Source organism: Cavia porcellus, unplaced genomic scaffold, assembly GCF_034190915.1.
Source record: "Cavia porcellus strain 051 isolate PalLab524CR breed Dunkin Hartley unplaced genomic scaffold, mCavPor4.1 scaffold_4, whole genome shotgun sequence".
In the NCBI taxonomy this organism is placed as follows: domain Eukaryota; kingdom Metazoa; phylum Chordata; class Mammalia; order Rodentia; family Caviidae; genus Cavia; species Cavia porcellus.
This window is the reverse complement of record NW_026947487.1, coordinates 99,900,539-99,923,549: the sequence shown is the minus strand read 5'-3', so window position 1 is coordinate 99,923,549 and position 23,011 is coordinate 99,900,539. Positions and strand designations below refer to the sequence as shown.

At 39.9% G+C, this 23,011-nt stretch overlaps 1 protein-coding gene across 9 annotated transcripts in view; it reads right to left on the bottom strand.

Annotated features, from left to right (window-relative positions):
• Window positions 1–21,003, bottom strand: part of Ctcf (CCCTC-binding factor) — a 53,911-nt gene extending 32,908 nt beyond the window's left edge. The window contains exons 1-4 of one of the 9 annotated variants that reach the window (XM_063247516.1): window positions 20,759–21,003; window positions 14,358–14,478; window positions 6,310–6,374; window positions 2,063–2,129 (exon numbers count right to left, since the gene is read on the bottom strand). The gene's annotated coding sequence lies outside the window, so the exon portion shown is untranslated. The remainder of the gene's footprint in view (window positions 1–2,062; window positions 2,130–6,309; window positions 6,375–14,357; window positions 14,479–20,758) is intronic. The other 8 variants (XM_063247514.1, XM_063247518.1, XM_063247517.1 and 5 more) reach the window with 8 other exon arrangements.
• Window positions 21,004–23,011: the final 2,008 nt, after the last annotated feature.

Here is a 23,011-nt window from a genome sequence, read left to right as displayed (position 1 = left end):
TATACACCGGTAATCGCTGCTACTGAGGAGGCTAACACCAACATTGCAAGCCTAGCATGGTAATATACACCAGTAATCGCTGCTACTGAGGAGGCTGAGGCAGAAGGCCTGCAAATTTGAGGTCAGCCTGGGCAACTTAAGACCTTGTCTCAAAATGAAAAAACAAAAAAAATGAACTGGAGACATAACTATAAGTGGAGTCTGAGGTTCTGTCTCTAGGATGAAATCAAAACAAACACTAGTTGAGAACAACAGTTTGTACCTATAGTCCCAAACTACTTTAGTTAGAGGCTGAAGCAAGAGGATTGCTTGAGCCTAGGAATTTTAAGAGTTGGCAGGCTAAAGCTAAAGATGGCTTATGCCCAGGAATTTGAGGCCATCCTGGGCAACGCAGTAAAAACAAAACAAACCCTTATGATGGTTGATGCTTATGGAATCAAATCCAAACTCTTCACTTTAGCTCCCAAAGCTTTGAACAATAAGTATAGCCTGTTCCCCATCCGTTCCACTCACTCAACCTTTCCTCTGAATATTTCTTGCTGGTCATCTCCACATTACTGTCTAGTAATGTGGGCATGGCTGGGAGCTTGTCCTCAGGTCCCATTACCCCATATTATCAAAGTCTTCTCAACTCTGACCAGCCATACACTGACCTTGTTTTGTTTAACTGTAGCATAATGTTCTGCCTGCATTTTTCCCACAACTAACTATTAGCCTTTTACTTCTGCATCCTCTATAGTAATGGACACAAAACAGTGTTAGGTAAACAGCAGACATTCTATTAGCAATGTCATTGTTATATAAAAAACAGTCTTATACAGGACAAGTGCATGAAAGAATGGAGGAAAACAAAACATTGTTTATATGCTAAATGAAATAAACCTTAGCTATATAAATTTATTCTTTATTTCTGTTTTTTCTTTATTCATGGGAGGGGTTGAGACAGCATGCTGCTACACAGTTCAGACTCGCTTTGAACTCACTATGCAAGACAGGCCCTCAAACTTTGAGTGACTCTCCCACCTCAGCTTCCTAAGTGATGGGATTACAGGTATGTACCTCTACTCCTGGCTATTATTTGATGGGCTGGAGACTGAATTCAAGGCCTCAAGCATTCTAGGAAACTGATCTACTCTAGCTCTGTATCATTTCTTTAATCTTTTTATTTGTGTCTTTGACATAAATGTATATATATAGTTCACACTGGCCTTGAATATCTGTTTCCCAGGCTGATCTTGAATTTGTAATCCTCTTGCCTTGACCTACTGAATGCCAGGATTATAGGAATATTCAGCACTGCTTGCTTTTATTCTTTCCTTTTGCAGTACCGAATCTGGGATACAAAGTAAGCCAAGCACTCTACCACTTAATTACAACATCAACCCTTTTGTTTTGGGACAATGTCTTGCCAAATTGCCCAGGCTGGCAATCCTCTGGCCCCAAGTTCCATTTAAAGGGGATTACAGGCGTGTACTCCCATTTCCAGCGTGTATCATTTCTTAAAAAGAGAAAAATACAAGTCTTAACAATACAATTATAGATTTCAAAAATCTACCATGTAAAACAAATGCTAATTATGAATATATACAACCTTTCAATATATCAAAATTTAGTAATGTCATCATTTATAATTATACAACTATTGAGCAAATATGTCAGACAATTCCCAGAGGAAATAAAATAAGCTTTGCAGAGTTTAGACATTTGGGGTGACTGATTATAAAATTCATGTACTCAGAATAATCCATTTCTTACTTATAATATGACAGTAAGAAAAACAATTTTCAGGAGTCTATTTTATAAATGAAATCGCCAAAACTTTTTGTTCAATATACTACTGTTTCTTACAAGGGATAATTGATTGCTCAAAACTTCAACTTATTTCCTAATGGCAATAAGAAAGACTATTTATAGTATACTTCAAAAAATTGTACCCCAAACCCATAAACTTTCATAAATCACAGTAGTTCTCAGGCTAATACGAAGGTCACCTGACAACCTGCCTTACAAAGGTAATTCCAATCATCAGACATCATCAGAAGGCAAAGAATAGAGGAGATACCTTGTGGCATTCTCTTTTCTGTATCTTCAAATAGAAGACTGTTGACTGAAAAGCCTAGTCTGGTATTCTTACATTAAGTGCCATGTGATAAGAGGAAGAAAAAAAGAAATTAAAAATAAGTAACTCATTTCTCCTGGGAACAAAATAAATAAATAAATAAATGATTTTTACTAGATGTGGGACACTAAAACAAAAATTTACACTTTTATAGGAAAACCATTTTTCTCTACTATTCCTGAAAATATACATGCCATTATCTTATCAGAACTAAAGATACATCAAAGAAAAGACTACAACATTAATAACTATGAACTAGTATCAAGAAAGTTGCAGACTGTAGCAATGAATAGAGAGGGAGCAAGAGGTGGTGGTATGCGCACTTGTAATCTTAGAACTCTGGGGTGGAGGCAGGATGATCCCAAGGTCAGGCCCAGTCTAGGCAATATAGTGTGACCCTGTCTCTCAAAAAATATAAAAAGGGCTGGAGATGTAAATCAGTGTGAAAACCCTCAGTTCACTTTTCAGTAGTGTGTGTGTGTGTGCGCATGCATGCATGCACACACACACATACACACACACACGTGTTTACAAAATGACTTGGGCCAAGCAGCAGAAAAATATGAGTGACCACTTCTTTCATGATGACTGGGAATAGGACAAACCCAGCTTGGGCAACTTACTCAGAGCACCTCAAAATAAAAAAGGGCTGGAAATGTAGCTCAGTATAAAGGTAATGGATTTCAATCCCCAATACCATCCTTTTCAAAACAAATTAAAAATTATTCTTTAATCAGTAAGTGCCTGATGCTAGGTACAGAGATGAACTTCCCTTTAAGAGGGAGAAAAAGTCTAATGCCTCTCTTTTAAGTAAATGGGAAAGTGGTTACTTTTCTTTCATTACTGAGACAAAATATCCAACACTCAGTTATGGCAGGAAAGGTTTATTTAGCTTACTGTTCACAGATGTTTCAGTTCATAATCACCTGGCTCCAACCCATGGTGGCATCACAGAGGAGAAATAATTCATGGCAGGCAAAAGGTAGAAAAGCAGGGAAATAGCAAGCAGTAACCTTTTGTCCCTTATATCCTATCCAGGCTATCTGCCCTAAAAAGGCCGGTAGCACTCACATCCACGGTTGGGTAGCCTTAATCCTAGCATCACACCATGAATCAATCCCAGCAGCACACCCTTGATCCCAGTACTACACACTACAGATCCAGCCACCTCCAAAAAGCCCACCTACAAGTGCACGAGGCTTTTAAGGGACACCTAGACATAAGCCCTAACAGTTAAATATAAGATTGTTCTGCACCAGCAAAGGAACAGAGAAACCACAGGCACCAGAGACAGCCTCCAATCAGTACTGCAGCACTGTTCACTCCCAGATATGCTTTGTTTAAAAAAAAAAAAATTTTTTTTTTTTGGTACCAGGAATTGAACTCATGACCTTAAGCTTGCCACACTGTGCTGCTGAGCCTTGTTTGTTTTTTTTGAAATGGTCTCACTATGTAGTTTTAGCTGGCTCTGAATTCACTAAGTAGCCCAGGCTGGTCTCCAACTCAACTGATCCTCCTGCCTCAGTCTCCCAAATTCTGGGATTACAGGCATATGTCACCATGCTATGACCCAGATAAACTTTGAATTCCACACAGGGCTAAGTTCTTATAGAGTCCCTTGTCTGGCAGAAAGATGGACAGAACAACAAAGGCTATACAAGGTGATTACTGTATCTGTAGTTATCATACTTCCCACTACACTGCCACAGTAGGTTGTGTGTAAGAGTGAAGGAGGGTTCAAAGAGAAAGGAGAGAAACTGTTAAAGCTGAATCTTTTTTTTTTCCCCCTTCAGTGTATGGGATTGAGCCCAAGACCTTCATTCCCAGCCCTTTATATGTTTTGAGACAGGGTCACCCTAAGTCATTTAGTTGCTGGCTTCGAATCTGTGAACCTCTGCCTCTATCTCAGCGTGCTGGGATTGTAGGCCTGTGCCACTACACCTGGCTAAAGCTGGATCTTAAATGATGAGATGCACCTTGCCAGGTAAATCACTAGAGAGAAGCGCTCTTGGCTGAGAATTTAGCTCAGTGGCATAAGCACCTGCCTGACAAGCGCAAGGTCACAAATTCAATCCCCAGAGCAAACAAAAAAACAAAACAAAACAAAACAAAAAACCAAACCTTTGAGAAGCACTCTAGCAGAAGGAATAGTAAATGACAAAATATACTTATGTATGGAATTAAGTGAATTAAGTAAATCTTGTGCAGAAAAAATTCAATGCAACGAAGTACAACTACATTAAACCATCCCAAATTTACTACTGTGATCTGGTATCAGAGTCCATATTTTATCCTTTCACACTTACTGTAGCACTTACTGTATTTATTGAATAAATACTGAAAAATAAATATGCCCAAAATAGAAAAGTTCTTTGGAAGTTGACAGTGGTACCACAGTAAACAACTGGAGGCTGGCTCCAAAACACATGTTGCCCTTCTCTGCTCTTTACAAACAAAATGACACTTGCCGTCATACAACAACCTAACACCTCACTTTTTCTTGTTCCCCAAGACTATGTCAGAGGCCACCAGACCCTTCTTACCCAGTGCCAGACACATATTCCTGGAAGCAGCAGTCATACTGTCTCTGTAATAGTCTTACAGTTTTTCATTACTTGAACAATGAGAAAGTCCAACTGAGGCAAGTCTTTCACCTTGAACAAACAAGCTATACAAAAGGAATAAAACACACACGCACACACACACACACACACAACTCCCTCCCCAAACAGGAATTATATGTCTAATAGGTACTTCTGTGGGTATTTTATTTTTATTTTTTTGAGACAGGGGATTTCAAGTAGTTCAGGCTAACCTCCAACTTGCTATATAGTCCAAGATATCCTTAATCCTGCCTCTGCTTCCTGAGTACTGGATTACAGATATGTGCCATTACACCTGGCTAATTGTGTGGATTTAAAAAAAAATTATTTTTATTTATTTATTTACAAATTCTTTTATCTGTGGATTTCTAAGCAAACAGTTCATTAACAGTGGTCTCTCAGCTGCACACAGTTGCACAACTGTAATCCCAGCACTTAGGAGGCTGAGGCAGAAGGATCATTGCAAGTTTGAGGCCAGCCTGGACTATTCTCACAAAAAAATGTCTGGGATGCAGTAGGTCTAATTTCAAAAGGCTCATAAGTGATTCTTACTGGAATCTGTGATGACTACAGTCTGGAAATGACTGATCTTGGATACTACAGTCCCTCTAAATACTGGATGGGTATGTACGAACTGTAGTTTTTTAAAGCAAAAATTTCTTCATTCTTTACACAAAGTCTACAAACAAAGCCTATATCAAAACCAATTATGATTCCCATATAAACAATAATAGAGGTATGACTCAATAAGTCTTAAAGTTTTACTTCTATTCTTAGGTACCACCAATATTAAATGCTTCTTTAGGTGGTAGGACAAGATCAAAGTGTAAAAGAAGGGAAGAAGAAAAGGGGTGGTGGTGGACACAGATGACTGGTGAATCACGCATGGTTTTTCAGTGTATCTTTCATTGATTGTGTGGCCTCTATAATTCAGACACCCTCAAAGTGTAGTAGAACAAAGACCACTTTTATTTGGTAAGCAAGTCTTCCATAAAGTCAGTACTAAATCATAAACAGTGCACACCTGTATCAAATAGCATAAAAGCAATATAATGTCTTTCACAAGGACCAAGGACCAAGATATCATTACCAAATTAAAACAGACATTTTCAGTGAATAAACAATGTAGCTGCACCGAATATGGGTAATAGTTATGTTACTCTACAGAAAAAAGACATTTGAAAAACGACACATGGGTAGGACACAATATAAACTGAAGTTTAAACAAAAACTCCCAAAATGTTACTTTGAATTAACATGATTATCTGATCTGAAATAAAACAAATAGTTTGCTGACTTGGTTACTTTGTAGAAATACGGAAACAAATTGAAAAGAAGGAAATATAGGTAACTTAGGGGAAGGTATGTTTATAAGTATCTAAAGGCGAAAGAGGGAAAAAAAAGCAAAAACTTTGACAAGGGGACAGAAAAAAGGAAAAATTCAAACGAAATAAAACTATTTTTTTTTAGGGTCATGACATACTTAGAAGCTTTGAAGAGCAGAAAGTTATAAAATAAAAATGAGAGAAAATCAAGAAATACTTTATAAGTACAGGCATGATGGCATATGCTTATATAGCTACTTACTCAGGAGGCTGAGGCAGGACGATTTCAGGTTGGAGGCCAGCCTGGGCAACTTAGGGAAACCCTGTCTCAAAATAAAATAAAAATGTGTGGGGATACAGCTCAGTGCTCCCTAATACCATCAAAAACAGCAATAAAACAAAAACCTTAAGCAACCAAAAACCACTGAAAATAGGGATAGAATCTATTATAGAATACTTCTTCATACCTCTGTGCATAAAAAGATGTAACTCTTACACAGGAACTTATGAACATTTGTACTGCAAACTTTCACAATTGAGTTCTCCCAAAATGGAACTTGTTCATAAATTAGGGACTTACTGTACCTTGAAGTACTTATTTTTAATAAGATAGTGACCATACCACTTTGGTGTGGTTTTTTGTTTTGTTTGGTACTGAGAATTCAACTCAACAGGCACTGTGCCGCTAAGCAATATTCCTGGCCCTGCCACTTTGTTATAACAGAGTTTATTTAAACAAATAAACAAAATGTAGTAGTTGAAACAATTTAGAGCATTCAGTGGTCCAACTGGTGGACTACACTAAAAGCAGAGATGTTAACTAACACCTCCTCTCCCAAGATAATCTGTTCTTACTCTACTTTTTGGGTTTTTCGAGATGCAGGTCTCACTATATAACTTAGACCTGCCTTGAACTCATGGCAATCCTCCTGCCTCAGCCTCCTGGATGCTGGGCTTACAGGCTTGTCTGTCAGGATAGTCTGTTCTTTAACAGGGAGATTATCAAAGGATTGTGAAAAGTCTCAAATTATACAGAAAAAGATAAACAAGTTCAAAATCTTACCAGCTCTGATATGTGATTTTAATTGGTAACAACCAGGGCTCTATACAAGAGCTCTATTACCAAGTATACCACTGGCTTTTTAAATTTTTTTTTTTTTTTTTTAGTTTATTTTTTTGGTACCGGGGCTTGAACTCATGACCTTGCACCTGCCAGGCAGGCACTTATGCCACTAAACTTGCCCACCTTTTTTTCAGAGTCTTGTGAAGTTGCCCAGGCAGGTTGCAAAGTAATAATGCTCTTGCCTAAGCCTCTCAAGTAGCTAGAATTACAGGTGTGTTCCACCACTGGCTGATAAAAGTTGATGATATATTAAAAAAAAAAAGATAAAAAGCCAGGAATGGTGGCACATGCTTACAATACCAGCCCTCAGGAGGCTAAGACAGGAAGACCACCACAAGGTCGAAATTCGCCTAGGCATGTTAACCAGCTTGTGAAGCCAGCACACACCTGTAATCTCAGCACTTGGAAAGCTGAGGCAAAAGAATCATAGCAAGTTTGAGGCGAGCCTAAACTATTCAAAGTGAGACTTTGTCTCAAAAAAGCAACCAACCAAACCAAACCAAACAAACCCCCAGATGTTGTGGCATATCCCTGTGATCCTAGTATGCTGAGAGATTCAAGGTAGGAGGACTGCAAGCTCAAACCTAATTGGGGCAAAATAACAAGTCCCTGTCTAAAAACAAAACAAAACAAAAAAACAGCTGGGGATGTAGTGCAGCACAAGAGTTCAATCTCCATTTGGCACAAAATAAGAATAAAAAAAAGGCATAAACACTCATCTAATATCCATGACCTTGGGTAAATCATTTTGTCTCTTTGTTATCTTTTTTGTCGAATGAAAAGTTTGCTAGATAACAAAATTTCTTCGGTCTTTAAGGTTCTTTACTTATTTTTAGGATATTGGTTTGATTAATCCTTACAGGTAAGAAGCAAAGAGTACTGCCTCTCAGTAGCTAAGAAATAAAAAAATTTTAATAATTATATATGTAAACAATGAGACAGTACACAAGCATGCAGAAATGGCTGGTTATCTGACTTCGTTGTCTCCTTGCCTGTAACTTGAATTAGGCAGAATTCCCCAAAACCTGCGTAGATGAAGATGCCTAAAATATAGCTCTGTACTAAACAGATACCTGCAGTTCAAGAAATTTAAGGAGTAACCTCTGTATCAGGCAAACAAATGCCACAACATAAGACACAACCTATCAGACTGGTTTGTCTTCTCTTCATTAAACTATATTGTAAACTAGAAAAATTCTTCAAAAGTCAGGAATTAACTACTACATTATTCACCTTACACCAATCACAGAGCATCAAAATACCTGGGTTTTTTTTTTTTTCTCCTTTTCCCTTCAAAAGACCTAATTAACCCAGGACATTTTAGGACTCTATATCCTTCATTATTCAGAAAGCTAATACATTATCTATGTCTTTCAAAATAAAAAAGGAATTTAATTTCCATACGAAAAATATGAATTCATTTGTCTTATTAGTACATGTATGGTATATAATGTTCACAATTCCTTGTGGAAAGCTGGTACATGTAAGTGCAGAGTATTTATAAATCTGTACTTGATAGGATAATCTTCTTAGCCATTAATTGAGATGTACACCTATCTAGAAGTCACTAAACCGAAAGCACATCTACTACTAAGAGTCTGGAGGATTAAATGTTTGAGAAAACAAAATTGCTAACTCAAAAGCTATGCACTCAAATTTACAATTTAATTTGGGGGTTGTAGATGTGGCTCAGTGGCAGAACTCTTATTTTTCTTTCTTTCTTTCTTTTTTTTTTTTTTTTTTTTTTTTGGTCTTTTTTCATTTTATCGGTACCGGGGATCGAACTCATGACTGCCTGCTTGCAAGGCAGGCACTTATGCCGCTGAGCTAAATCTCCAGCCCCTAGAGCTCTTATTTTTCATGCCAAAGGCCATGGGTTCGAACCCCAACACCACAAAAACAAACAATTTGGATATCAAAGTAAAAATTTTTTTCCGTACTGGGGACAGAAACCAGGCCTCTTCACACTGAGCTACATCCCAGCCCTCTTTTACTTTGAGTCTCACTAACTCACTAGTTAGACAGGATTGTAATCTTTTTGCCTTAGCCTCCCAGACTGCTAGAATTACAGGCATGCTCCAACATACTCAGCAATTTATTATTTTAGAAATAATATGAACAATGAAGAAGGTAGAAATGAAGTATTAGAAACAACAAGGGCTGACAACCACAGAGTTCTGTACCCAAAGCAACAGCTTAGAAAACAGGTTAGAAATGTGTATGTATATACACACATACATGTGCGTGTGTGTGTATGACACTAATGCTCAACCATAGTGTTTCTAGTAATTTGAAAAACAAGTTATCTAACAGGAAAATGTTCATAACATATGACATGAAAAGATGACAATGAAGAATGATTGTTCTTGAGACAGGGTTTTGCTATGCAGCTCAGGCTGGCCTTGAACTCACTGTGATTCTTCTGCCTCAGCCTCCTGAGTCCTAGGATTACAGGTGAGAGCCACCATACCTGACAACAAGGGAGAATTTAGAATAGCATTCCAATTTGTTTAAAAAATGAGCTGGTAGTGGTGGTGCACACCTACAACCCCAGCACTCTGGGAGGCTGAAAGAGAAAGAGCACAAGGTTGAGCTCAGCCTGAACAATACAGCAACAGTCTCAAAATAAAATACAAAAGGGCTGAGGAGTTAGCTTAATGTAAAGCACTAGGTTCAACCATAGGCCCTAGGTTCAAATGACACACCGCAATACTACAAATACACAGTGGTTTCCACTAGAGAAAGAAAGTAAACGTTTTTTTAGGTTCTGGTGTAAGTCCCCAACTATTATACTCTCCCAAACAAAGAAATTAAACTACTTGGTGAGATTTCAGAAGCCTAAGACCAAATTTAAGTGAGAAAAATTGTAAGAAACAGTTTCTATAACCTCAATTCTCTTTAATACTTGCCTTCCCGGCTTGCAAATGTGCTAGCCAGGCTCTCAATACCACTCAAGAAGTCTAACTTAGGTGTGATGTCACATGCATGTATAACCCTATGGGAGACTAAGGCAGGAGGATCCCAAATCTGAGCCCAGCTTGGGCCATTTAGTGAGACTGTCTCAAAATAAAAAACAGCTGGGGAAGCAGCTCAGTGAGAAAACCCTAAATTCAATTCTCAGTACCAAAAAATTTTTAAAAAGGGAAAAAAAAAAGTCTACACAGTGAGTAAAACTAGGCAATAATTCTTTTTATTATTGCACTACATCAGAAACCTTCAGTGCTACTTCTGCTATACTGAATTTCTTATTCCCTTAAGAATTATACAGTAGTCAATTTTGCTGTATACCTAAATATGTTATACAAAAAAACACAATATATAATATAGGAAACAGAAGAAAAATTAAGCAAGAATATGAACTTACCTGTAGGCTTTAAGTAAACATGAGTTACATAAATATAATTATACATATTGCTCTCTTAGCTATGTCATTCCTTACAATGGTCTGATAGTTGGCTTTACGTAGTTATACCTCAAAAATATTCCCATTTCAGAATTTCCTATATACAGTATAACAAGTACATGACATTCTATGGATAAATATAATATAATTTAACCAGTCCTCCATTGTTGAATGCTGGTAACTGCAAAATTTTTGGTAACTTTTATCTAAGAAGGAAAAATAAAACACTTTTTAAATTTGAATTACAATATTAATATATATAAACTATACAAAACAAAGGAAAAGACACCCCAAACTTAACAACACTCAAACCACTAGTTATTTGTTATTGTACTGTTTTTCATCATGCTGCAATTAAATCCAGGATCTTATACATACGACACAACTACTATACCAGAATCAAACCCCAAATACAGTATTTTATTTTAATTTTGTTTTTTGGGAGGGTACTGAGAATAGAACTCATGACGACCTTGTGCTTGCCAGGCAGGCACTGTGCAACTGAGTTATATTCCAGCCCCCAAAACACAATATTAAAAAAGAAAAAACGTTTCTCATAAGTACTTTGCTGGTGAATATGATTTTATAATCATTTTTTAAAACTTTGTTGTTTTACTTTTTTTTTGAGACAAGGTTTTCTTTTTCAGACAGGTCCCATTAGTAGTTCAGATTAGCCCTGAATTTAGTACATAGTCCTGGGTGACTTCAAGTTTGCTGGATTACAAACATTTGGCACCACCCAAGTGTTTTGAGTAAATTTTTATCACAACAACAATAGTCAGATATCCTGGCTCATTCTACCCAAGACCCTCAGAAGAAAGATCCTGTCTTCTTTGTTTATCTTTGAACTCCCCTGTGCCTAGTGTACTACCTGGTACAAAATAGAAAAGCAACTGTTCAAAGTATGAATAAATGTACTTCAGTAGTTCATCTACACTGATCCAATTCATATTATTTCAGAAAATGTCAAATTTCAGTATATTTATAACCAACTAGGAACAAACCTGCATTAAAAGAACAAGCATCAACACAGAAAATATAAGCTGGGAATATAGCTTAGCCGCACAAGCGCCTTGCCTGGCAAGTGCAAGGTCTGGAGGCAGTTCAATTCCTGGTACCCAAAAAAAAAAAAAAAAAAATTTTTTTTTTTTGAGTTAGGGTCCCACTCTGCAATTCAGGCTGTTCTTAACTCACTATGTATGGCTCAAGCTGGTCTTAAACTCATGCCAATTCTCCTGCCACAGCCTCCCAAGTGTTAGGCTTTATAGGCATGCACTATCTGCCTGGCTAAAGTTCTCAGTTTTGTGTAGTTTGCAGATTGTGTTTGTTGTTTCCTCTTTTGTTTTAAATTATAATCCTTCACCAGGTATGGTAGTGCACACCTGTAATCCCAGAATTTGGAAGGCTGAGACAGGAAGATTACCTTGAATATGCAACCAGCCTAGGCTACATATTGAGCTCAAGGCCAGCCTGGACTACAAAGCAAGATTTTGTCTCAAAAAACAAAACACCCCCCACCAAAATACCCTTCTATCATTGGAATGGTTTTGATAATACTACTTCTGATTTGGTTCACCCATCTAAAACTGCCTACTAGTCATCTTGTGCATCTCAAACATTGTATAAGAACATGCATGCATTCAAGAACCATTTATATACTACACTACAGTACTACAAGGACAAAGTAGGAGCTACTCAATAAAAAATATTTTTTTTATGCACTAGACCCTGGGTCTGAACCCAAGCATGAGAGGTAGAGACAGGACACTCAACAACAACAACAACAACAACAACAACAACAACAACACACAAAATATTGCTCCCCAATGTTCCCACTGTGGTACTTATGAAAAGAATATCTCTTATCCCAAGTACATGCTTTACTTTGCTGAAGACCTATGTTATCCACAACAGTACCACAGTTTGCATTTTGCTCCAAAAACATACATTTATTTAAATGTAGTAATATTTGCATTGTGATACACACCTGTAATCCCAGCACGTGCGAGGCTGTGTCAGAATTTGAGGACAGCCTGAACTACACAGTAAGAAAACAGAATTTGTAATTACTTTTATTTATTTATTTATTTTTTGGCTTCTTGAGACAGAGTCTCACTGTGTAGTTCAGTCTGGCCTTGAACTCGAAGTGATTCTCCTGCCTCAGCCTTCCAAATGCTGGGATTATAGGCATGCAACACCTCACCCTGCCCCAGTATTTGTAATTACTTAGCAACTAAATTACTTAACTCACTGTTCCCCTAGTTATTATAATTGGAGCTCTAAAAACATGTTCATTTATTTTTTTGTCTTTAAGTACCCCAGAATCATATTATTTTGTACCCTGAGTATATTTATATCCTGCTTTGAAAAATAGGGATCTAAATAATTAAGCTAGCATTAATACCTAACAGTGTTCAACGTCTTCCTGTAATCCCACTCTCCAAACTCTTAAAGCTAGATTTTACAAGTTATTTGAATCAGTATTTTTTTTTTTATATCGGTACCAGGATCGAACTCACGACCACAACGCTTGCAAGGCAGGCGCTTATGCCGATGAGCTAAATCCCTAGCCCCAGTCAGTACTGCTTTTCATTTCAGCAGCTTATTTTAAGTATGTACTCTCTGTCAACATAACTGTGGAGCACAAGTTATTTCTGGAGCCACAGCACACTACCACATAGACCCTGTTCTTCCCATGCAGCAAGACACCAAGTTACCTTTTGAAAAAGTCTTTCATTCCCATTCCTTTCCTCCTATTTGCTTCAGGCATTAACTTTGAAGAAAAATCCCAGTAGTCACAAAGATGATTCATTCACATAAGCCTAATTTTAGCACTTGGAATTTCTACCTCTACATTCCTTTTTGCCTTTATGCAAGTGTAATTAAATTATTTTCATGTTTTTCTACAGGTAAAAAGATGTGCTTTCTGGTATCCTGAAAAGTAATTTTGGGGAGGCAGTGGTGGTAAGTTTTATATCCAAATTTTTTTTGTTTAGAGACAGGAAAGCATAGCCAATCCCAGCATTGATTAAAAGGCTGTTTTAAGCTCCCTAAGTTATTTGTCAAATTTTAGAGCAGAAATTACAGATTATTGGTAATAACTATCACACTCTGTCTACAAACACTGGCCATTAGTTAGGCTAACTCAAATTCATTAGGGCAAATTTTATTCGTGACACTAGTTTTCCTAAGAAAGCTATTCCTTATCAAAATTACGTATCAGGCCATGAATGGGTCATTTGCCAATAGTCAAAATACACATATCAAAAATTTCTGTAGAAAACAGCCATGATTTCCTAGGGCAGCTGTGTAAAGCTATAGCATATGGGCCACAGTAGGCTATTTATTATCACTGAAAGCTCTAAAATGTTTGCCACCACTGTCATAGGTTTTTCCTATGTATATGCCTAGAATGGTACCTAATCCTTTATATGCATTCTTGACCCTAAGAAAAGCCTCAGAGATTGTATTATTTTCTCCCAAATGAGGACATCAGGAGTAGATAGGTTAAGTTTGCCTAGGGTCACCAAGCTAACATGTGGCAGTGCAATTTCAAACCCAAGACTCTCATAACAGAACCTATATGCTCCCAATCACTCAATGTCCTATACTCCAAAGTTACCCAGAAAATCCTCCAGCCACAGGATGGCTACATTAGTTCTTTTTTTTTGGTACTGGGGATCAAACTCACGACCTCACATTTGCCAGGAAGGTGCTATCACTGAGCTATATTCCTGGCCCATTATTTCCATTTTTAAGAGTGAGAAATAGAAGTAACATTTACCTCTCCGTGGCTGCAAAGTCGATATGAGGAGGGAAAACAAAACTCTACTCTCAAGCTCTTTGTCAGCAATGTGTCCTTTCACTAGTGCAACTTGTTCTTTGGCTCTGGGTCTGAAATCATTCTAAAAGAGAAGCAGAAATCATTTTATGAAGCATTACATTCACACAAATACATATATAACATGAAAAACAAAGTAAGGACAAACTGAAGATGGATAAAATTGAGAAATTCATAATATGTGACATGACTAATTGAACCATTCTATAAGTACCTATCAAGATTAAAAATCTGACTGTCAAAAGAATACTTCAGGGCCTGGGGATTTAGCTCAGCAGCATAAGCACCTGCCTTGCAAGCAGGTGGTTTTGAGTTCAATCCCTGGTACTGAGAAAAAGATTTAAAAAAAAAAAATTTTTTTTTTAAAAGAATACACTATTATAATCTATGGCACATGTATTTGAACAACCAATGCATTAAAACTTTTTTTTAGTACTGGGAATTGAACCCAAAGTCTTTAACATAGTAGGCAAAAGCTACATCACTGACATGTATCCCCAGGCCTTTTTACCTTTTTGTTTTTAAGATAGGCTCTCACTATGTGATCCAGGCTGGCCACAAACTCAATCTAGAGATCCTCCTGCTACATCTGGCCCAAAAATTAATTGTTAGCCAGGTGTGGTGGTACACATTCATTATCTCAGCACTCAGGAGGCTAAGGCAGGAGGATCCCACGAGTTCAAGACCATCCTGGGGTATACAGTAAGTTTAAGACCACCTTGAGGCCCAACTCAAAAAAGAAAAACTGATAGCTTCAGTGAGTTTTTTTTTAACCTGCAGTAAATAATAATCTTCCTGATTAAGTTAATTTATACTACAAGACTGTGCTTTTCGGTTTAACAAGATAACTACAGGGAAGCTTTCACTGACTTTGGAAAATTGAGGAAGCATAGCAATGAATTTTTTTTTTTTTTGTCAAATAATGAAATCCTTCATTAGCTGATGTTCTCCCTCCCTAAATTATAAAACTAATTAAGCTTTAAGCAACAGTTGAGTAGAACTACTCTAACACAAAAAAGAAAATTCCAAAAAATAAAAAAAAGAAAATTCCACGTGCAATATAAGAATTTCCAAAGAATTTGGCATAAGAGAGACAACTAAAAGATATCCATCTCATAATTACTTCACAAAACTAAACTGAACAGAATTCTGGGCTTGGAGGTAATTTATAACAAGTAGATTAATGCATTTACTCCAAGATACACTTTGGTACTAGAACCCATATATCATCAAAAGCATGATTCAAAGGCAACAGAATTTTATACCCCTACAAATTCTAAGGGCAATCTAAAGTAAGTAACAAGTGTGAAAAGAAAAGGTCACTGCCATTGAGATGTATGTATGTTGGCAGTTTATATGCATTGACACACATGTACAGTCAAATAATGAAACACCAAGGAAATGCACACAGATGATAAGGCAGAAAAGATAGGGAGTAGAAATGTTTGAAAGTATTCTAAAAAACAAATGTGATATTATCAACTCTACATATCCAAATGAGAAAGTCTTCAAAGTTATACATTATTTGCCACTATTTTTTCTAAACCTATTTAAAAAAAAAAAAAACAAAAAAAAACGTGTTGTCTATAGTACTAGAGATCAACTCCAGGTCATTTACACTGAGCTAGAACCCCACCCTTTTTGAGACAGGGTCTTGCTGAACTGCCAAAAGCTGAACTTGAATTTGCAATAGAGGCTAGGATTACAGGCATGTAGCATGACATCCTACCCAAAATTTTAAGTTGTAACAAACTGTAGTTGCTTGAAGAAGGAGTTAATAATTTTTGTTGTCATTTTTAAGACAAGGTCTCACTACACAGTTCAGGCTGCCTTAAACTTCCTGTGTAGCCCAGACTGTCCCCAAACTCATAGGGATCTTCCTGGCTCCATTTCTAGAGTGCTGAGATTATAGGCATATGCTAAAAAAGATGATACAGGATCTCAGTATACAGTCCAGGTTGGTCATCAACTTGCAATCCAGGATTACAAGCATGTACCACACAATGGGTAACATGAAGAATTTAATTTCTTGCAAAACAGTTGGAGCCCGCTCCAGTCATCTGGAGCCAAGTCAAGTAAGTAAAATAGATCATCTAGCTTGACTTCTGATTTTAAAAATGAGATGCAGCCATATGCCAGCAGTATCTTTCAAACAGACTCCAGAGGTGACATTCTGCCAGTGAGAACCACTCTGCAGTTGGGTGTGGTGGTGCATGTCTACAATCCTAGCACTTGGGAGGCTGAGGTAGGACTGTGGTAAGTTAGAGGCCATCCTAGACTACGTAGTAAAAGTTCAAGGCCAGCCTGAATTACATAGTGAAATTCTGTCTCAAAAATAAACTATCCTTGCAAACCCTGACTACAACAATAAAATAAAAATTTTAAAATCCAACCCCCAAAAGAAAGAAAACAATACAAAAAAGAAAGACAGAAAAAAACTACTAAATTCTGCCATAGGATTTCTCCCTAGGGCTTTATCCTCAGGTGGACTCTGCCAAGGCACTCCACAAGGCACTAAGAGAAGTCCCAGGTGGGTGCCCTCATTTCTCAATGCCCTTTTAAAACAAAATCCTAAAGCTCTTAAAATTTTTTTTTAAATTCATCTTAAGGATAATCTGCAGATTTTTTAAAAATTTTATTTAAGGAGAAAAGAAAAAAAAAAGCAGAGAAAGGGTACAAGTTATACAGATTTACAGGAAAAAAAATGAACAGTAGGAAATCACTAGTTAATGGATTACATATTGTCATCTTAGAAATAATTGTTCAAGTCACAAAATTAAAGCTTGTAAAGTGGACACTGCAACAATGATACTGCAAACAGTTCTGTTCAATGATCCAATAAAACCCTGTGATATCATTTTCAATCTTATACACTTAAATAGAGCACTTTCTTTTCCTCTCTTTTGTACAATGACTATTACACATTTTGGGTTTCATTGCTCTCACAGTTCTTATTACTTTTTTGGAAGAGAGTAAAAACCAAATGTGACATAACAGAACAGAATCGGTCAAGTCAAAAGGGTGGACCTAATAGATAATGTAAAAACATAATACAAGGTGATCAACAATGGTTACCATAATGCCTCCCCCTATCTCTAATAGAATTGCCTATATCATTAGTTATAATACAATTGAACAAAACAGTAAAGAACAAAACCGACAAAACCAAAACATTGGAGACATTGTAGGTCTTCAAAAGTAGATAAAAGTCAACGAGAATGGGCGTTATAATGAATCTCATTATCTTCACAGCTGATGCCTAAACTTTGGAACCTGATGCTATCCAGCAAAACAGAATAGGGGAACATCAGTCAAAAACAAGATGGTGAGAGTAATACAGGGCTTCAAATCGAGATAATGGAAAGTCAAGGTGGGTTACTATAATATATCCTGCTATTTTTTTTCCTTTAATTAAACAATTAAACGGATAAAAATAAAAAAGTAAATAATGGAGTGGAGATTGAGATAAAAGAGGGCATAACAGCAAAACAGCACAGATCAAAACATAACCATTTAAGCAGATAATCTGCAGATTGAATGGGTCCTTAAGGATAACTTTTACAACTATTTGTAAATAAGCAGCATTTTCTTAGGTAGGCAAACATTTTTACAATCTTCAGTTATTGAAGTACCTTTTAACAAATTACCTTATCATTTCATTCTTATTTTCTCTATAATTTCCCAATAAAAACAAAGTATAATTCCTGACATACAATAATATCAAAGGAAAATGGGGACAAGGTTTATATTCTTAAAGCAGCATGAAAGACTCAAGCAAGTTGCCATGTGCCTGTAATTCCAGCACCCTTAGTTAGGCAGGAGGACGGCAATTTGAGCCTAGCCTGGGCAAACTTGAAACAAAAAGGGTTTCTGGATACAGCTCAGTGCAAGCTCTGGGTTCAATCCCCAGTACTGCAAAAACAAAATGATGTGTAAGACCAAGAAGCAGAAGAGCACATATGAAACAACTGATTCATAAAGTGTGGTTTTGGAAGTCCAACATTAAACTGGGAAAACAAACTTTAGTTCCAGTACAGTTACAAACCTGCTGCATTTTAATTTTAACTTTTGGGATTTTTTGGTGTTTTGAGACAGAGTTTCACTATGCAGTTCAGGCTGGCCTTGAACGCACTGTGATCCTCCTGCCTCAGCCTCCCAAGTGCTAGAGTTACAAATGTAAGTTACCACACTTGTCCTTAATTTTCAATCTTTGTGAAGTTTATTTTAATAAACATTTGCCACTCTTCATCCACAAATTTTTTTCATTCACAAGTTTTAACTTTACAGACAAGTTTTTGAAAACAAAATACAACAAATTACACAAATACATTAAGTTATTTGTATTCCCAAACCTGATTATCTACCCTTACTTCATTTAGTTACTTTGTATAGTTTTATTACAAAGGAGGAGGAGCAGGTACACTTGTTGGATTCTAAAAGATACTGAAAAAACTTACACAGGGGAGACAGATTGCTGCAAGAACCAACAGACTGAGGTTACATATAGTGAATCCAACAACCTTACTCAGCACCAGCATGTTTTAATTTCCTAATAAATGCAAAAGATACCCTTCCTTAAAATGTCAGTCCAGCCAGGCATGGTGAGGCATGCCTGTAATCTCAGTATTCTGGAAGGCTGAGGCAGGAGGATCACAAGTTAGAGCCCATAATGAGCAATTTAGTAATTTAGCAAGAACCTGTTTCAAAATTTTAAAGAAGTCAATCCAGACTATCTCCTAAAGAATCCTAGTTGATACATCAACTGTTCCAAGGTACCATACTAAAGTGCGAGAATATCTAAGAACAAAACAAAACTAGCAATTCAAGAGGAAGCTTTATTAATTATGCAAGATTTAAGGACTGAGTAAATTTAAATATGTGCCCTGTTTTAACTTTTCCCGCCCATAAGGGAAAACTTTCCTAGTTGATTTAGACTGAAAGCATGAAGAGTCCGTATGTAAATGTTTATTTAATACTCAATTCAGATACAGGAAGTCAGCTACTAAAGAGTAGTTACATTAGGCATAGATATTTATAAACCATCTGCAGCGAGTGACCCAGGATTCAATTACAACATCAACCCTCACATTTCAGCATATGGGCAAATTACCAGTCGAGTCAAGAATAAATTCATTCTGCCCTACTGGCGCTTTAGATCGAATTGCACAATCCCTGGGGTTGAAATGCCTTTCCTTAGCCCTAGAGCATCAGGTACTAAGTAGTGTATTAAGTTAGCGTTGGGACACTTTAAAGTGGGAGAGTAAACTCAAGGATGGCCTGAACCAGCGTACACAGCCCGAACTCTCAAATTTAGGAGTGTCTCATGTCACTTGAAATTGGAGTGAAATTAAGTTTTAGTCCCTTTGCGATCTCGGAGCACATGAAATCAGACTACCACCACTCCAAAGGCTGGGAAGAGTCCAAGCCTGACATTAGGAAAATTACATGGTGCGAAAATCGTGTCTTTTCCACGCAGCGTGTGGGTCTGCTCGGGTAAGTTTCGGACCAGGAGCCCTGGTATGAGTTTGGGGGCGCAGCGAGGCCAAACGCGGGGGGGGGGGGGGCGCGGGTGCACGTCCCCCCGCCCGCTCGGGCGGCGTTGAGGCGCGAGCAGCTCAGCCAGCCTTGCAGAGGGAGCTCTCGGCAACTCTGGGGTCCCTTTGCTCGCAGCCGCAGCAGCGCCGCCTGCGCCACTCGGCGGAGACGAAGACCAGCGGCGGCGACGCGCGGACTAGGAGCGACCGCCGAGTAGCTGAGTGACTGGGGAAGCACACTGGGCGGCCGGGTAGGTTCCGGGACCGAACGGACTGGAGGATGGGCAGCCCAAAACGCGTCCTTTGGGGTCCGACACCCACAGGACAACGGGACCTGGCAGCGCGCGCGGCGGCAGAGGGTCCCGACCCTTGAGCGAGGCAGGCGCCGAAGCCAGGGCGCGGAGGTCAAGCCCCAACCCGGGCCACTCGCCACGAGAGGAGCGGAGGGCACAGGGCGGGCCGCGGCCGGGCGATCAGCCGGGCCAAGAGCCGGCCTCGAGGGCAGAGACAAAGGAAGAAAAATGGAGTCTCCAGGCGCGCGGGCCTCTGTCGCCGCCGCCACCGCCACCGCCGCCTGAGGCCTAGCGTGCAAGCAAGAGGAAGGCCTAGAGGGCGGGCGTGGAGGGGGGGCCGGCCGGGCCGTGGCGGCGACGGGCAATGGCGGCGGCCGCGCCGCAGCAGGGACGGTAGAGGGAGACAAACACCCCCCGGCGGCGGCGCTGGCGCCGGGCAGCCAGCGCCGACCGGAGCGGCCCCATCGTGACACCTAGAGGCGGCCCGCGAAACCTCCTCCACCCCGGGCCCCCTTACCTCCGCGCCACACCCCCTGCGGCGCCCGCTCCGCCGCCGCTCCACCGCTCCGGCCACCCGGCGTCCCAGGCCGGCTCCGCGCGCCCGCACCGGCTACCGCTGCTGCCGCTACCGCCAAAGAAGCAGCTCCGCGCACGGTTTAATCGCTCCACAGGCTCGGACACAAAATGGCGGCGGCGCGGTGCAGTGCGCCTGCGTCGGCGCTGCCGGGGCCGCGGGTGCTGATAAGGGAAGGGACGGGTTGGGGGGGGCGGCCGGGCGGCGAGTAGAGGGCGGGGGAGGAAAGGTGAGGGGAGGGGTTGACGCAGGGCAGCATGGGAGGCTGCCCCAGGCGCCAACTTTCAAAAGCGGGCGCGATGGCGTCACGGGACGCGCTGCAAGTCGCGTAGTCACGCCGCACACGCCCTCCCCGGTCGCGCGTGGGCTCTCCCGGCTCTCTCGTGTCCGGGCTTCCTCTGGGTGTGGCTTTCTGGGCGGAGGCTGCCACCCCTGGGCGGTCCCGGATTTTGTCCTCCCAGACCCTGTTTGCTAGCAGCTCGCTGAGGCCCACTAAACCTGTAAAGGGTGGAAGGAATAGGGGTGACTGGAGGAAGTCGCGCGGGGCCCTGCCGTGGAGTTGAGGCGGCTCCTGGGCTCGGCTCCGCCCAGTCTCCGCCCCAATAGGGCCCGACCAGCCCTCCCAATTTAGCCGGCGGCAGAGTAAGGCCCGGCGGTTTCCGCGCCCTGCCAGTTCCCTAAACAGTATGGCGCGAAAGAGCGATGGCATGGACAGCCTAGAGAAATCTAGTGATTTTCGATGATCTGTCTACTCTAGAAGGCTTCCTAAAAACCGGGTGGAGAGAGAAGTGGGCGAGGACCTCCTCCGGGTGTCCTCAGGTCGCCTCAGCCCTAACAGGCAGAGGAAGACAAAACTTCACTCTTTTACACAATCTCGGGAGTCATCTTTTGCAGAAAGCAGTTTCTGTGTTTGACGCGGCGTAATTCTATATTTTAAAACGTGCTTTTTCGCGTCGTTGCCCAAAAGCTGTTAAATTCCCTATGGGTGGAGTCCTTCAAGCTCCTCCTCCTGTCTAGAGAGGAGGACCATGCCCTACTCGCGCGGTAAAATTAGCTGAAGTTGATTGCAAAATGTTGGTGGCTTCGAAAGGAGAGTCTTTTGGTACTTGAGGGAATGTGACTGGAAACATTTCCCATTACCTTGCTTCAAATATCGCGGATAATAAAGGCACTCAGCGTCAAGGAAGTGGCTTCTGTTCTATTTAGACGATTTCTCTGTTGTGAAAATACTGGTCCAATGTTGACAGTCACAGCTCCCCTCTCCCCAAGGCATCAGAAATCTGGATTTTAAAAAATGTAAAACCTCTAGATTTTTAGATGTTGAGTCACACACACACACACACACACACACACACACTGTACTGGGGGATTGAACCTGTGGCCTTGCACACTAGGCAAGCACTTTACTAAAGCCACATTCCAAGTCCTAAATTACGTTTTTAAACTTCATGAGCTGATTCAATTACAAGTGTGGACTCTCAACTTATTACCCTTGACTTGGGGGAAAGAGAGATTCTAAGACCAGCTGTTAAGGAGGCTGAGAGGGAGCAGCCAGGAGGACAGAAGGAAATTAAATTGTTGAGTTGTGGAATCCAAAGACAAAGAATGTTTCAACTAAGAGAAAAGACATCAGCTGTCTTACACTGTTTAGAGTTTTGGTAAATTTGGGCCAGAGGCATGACTATTGAATTGGTTACCTGGAAAATGTCATTGATGACCTTAGACCTATTTATTTGAGTCAGGAATGTTGAGTTAGTGCCTATCATGGGTTGAAAAGTGAACAGGAAAGTAAGGAAATAGCGCATAGGTAGGCATCTTGAGAAAAGTTTTTCTGCTAAAGGATGCAGAGAAATGTAGGGATACATGTAGAAGGGTGTGAGGTCGAGGGAGGAGAGTTTTGTTTTTGATTTTTGTAGTGCTGGGGATGAAACACAAGGCTTGGCACATGCTAGGAAAGAACGACCACCAAGCCACATCCTCAGCCTAGGGGAGGTGTTTCCAGGATGGTTGGGTTCATGAGCATGTTTATATGCCTTTAGCAGTAAGACAGTGGGGATAAAAGGTGAAAGATACAGGAAAAAGAAGAGTGAAAAGAGGAGTGAAATCCGTGAGAGGATCTAAGGAAACAGGAGAGACTGGCTTAGAAACAAGGATGCTTCCTCTGACAGTAGGGGTAATAAAAGTGAAGGTGAAAGT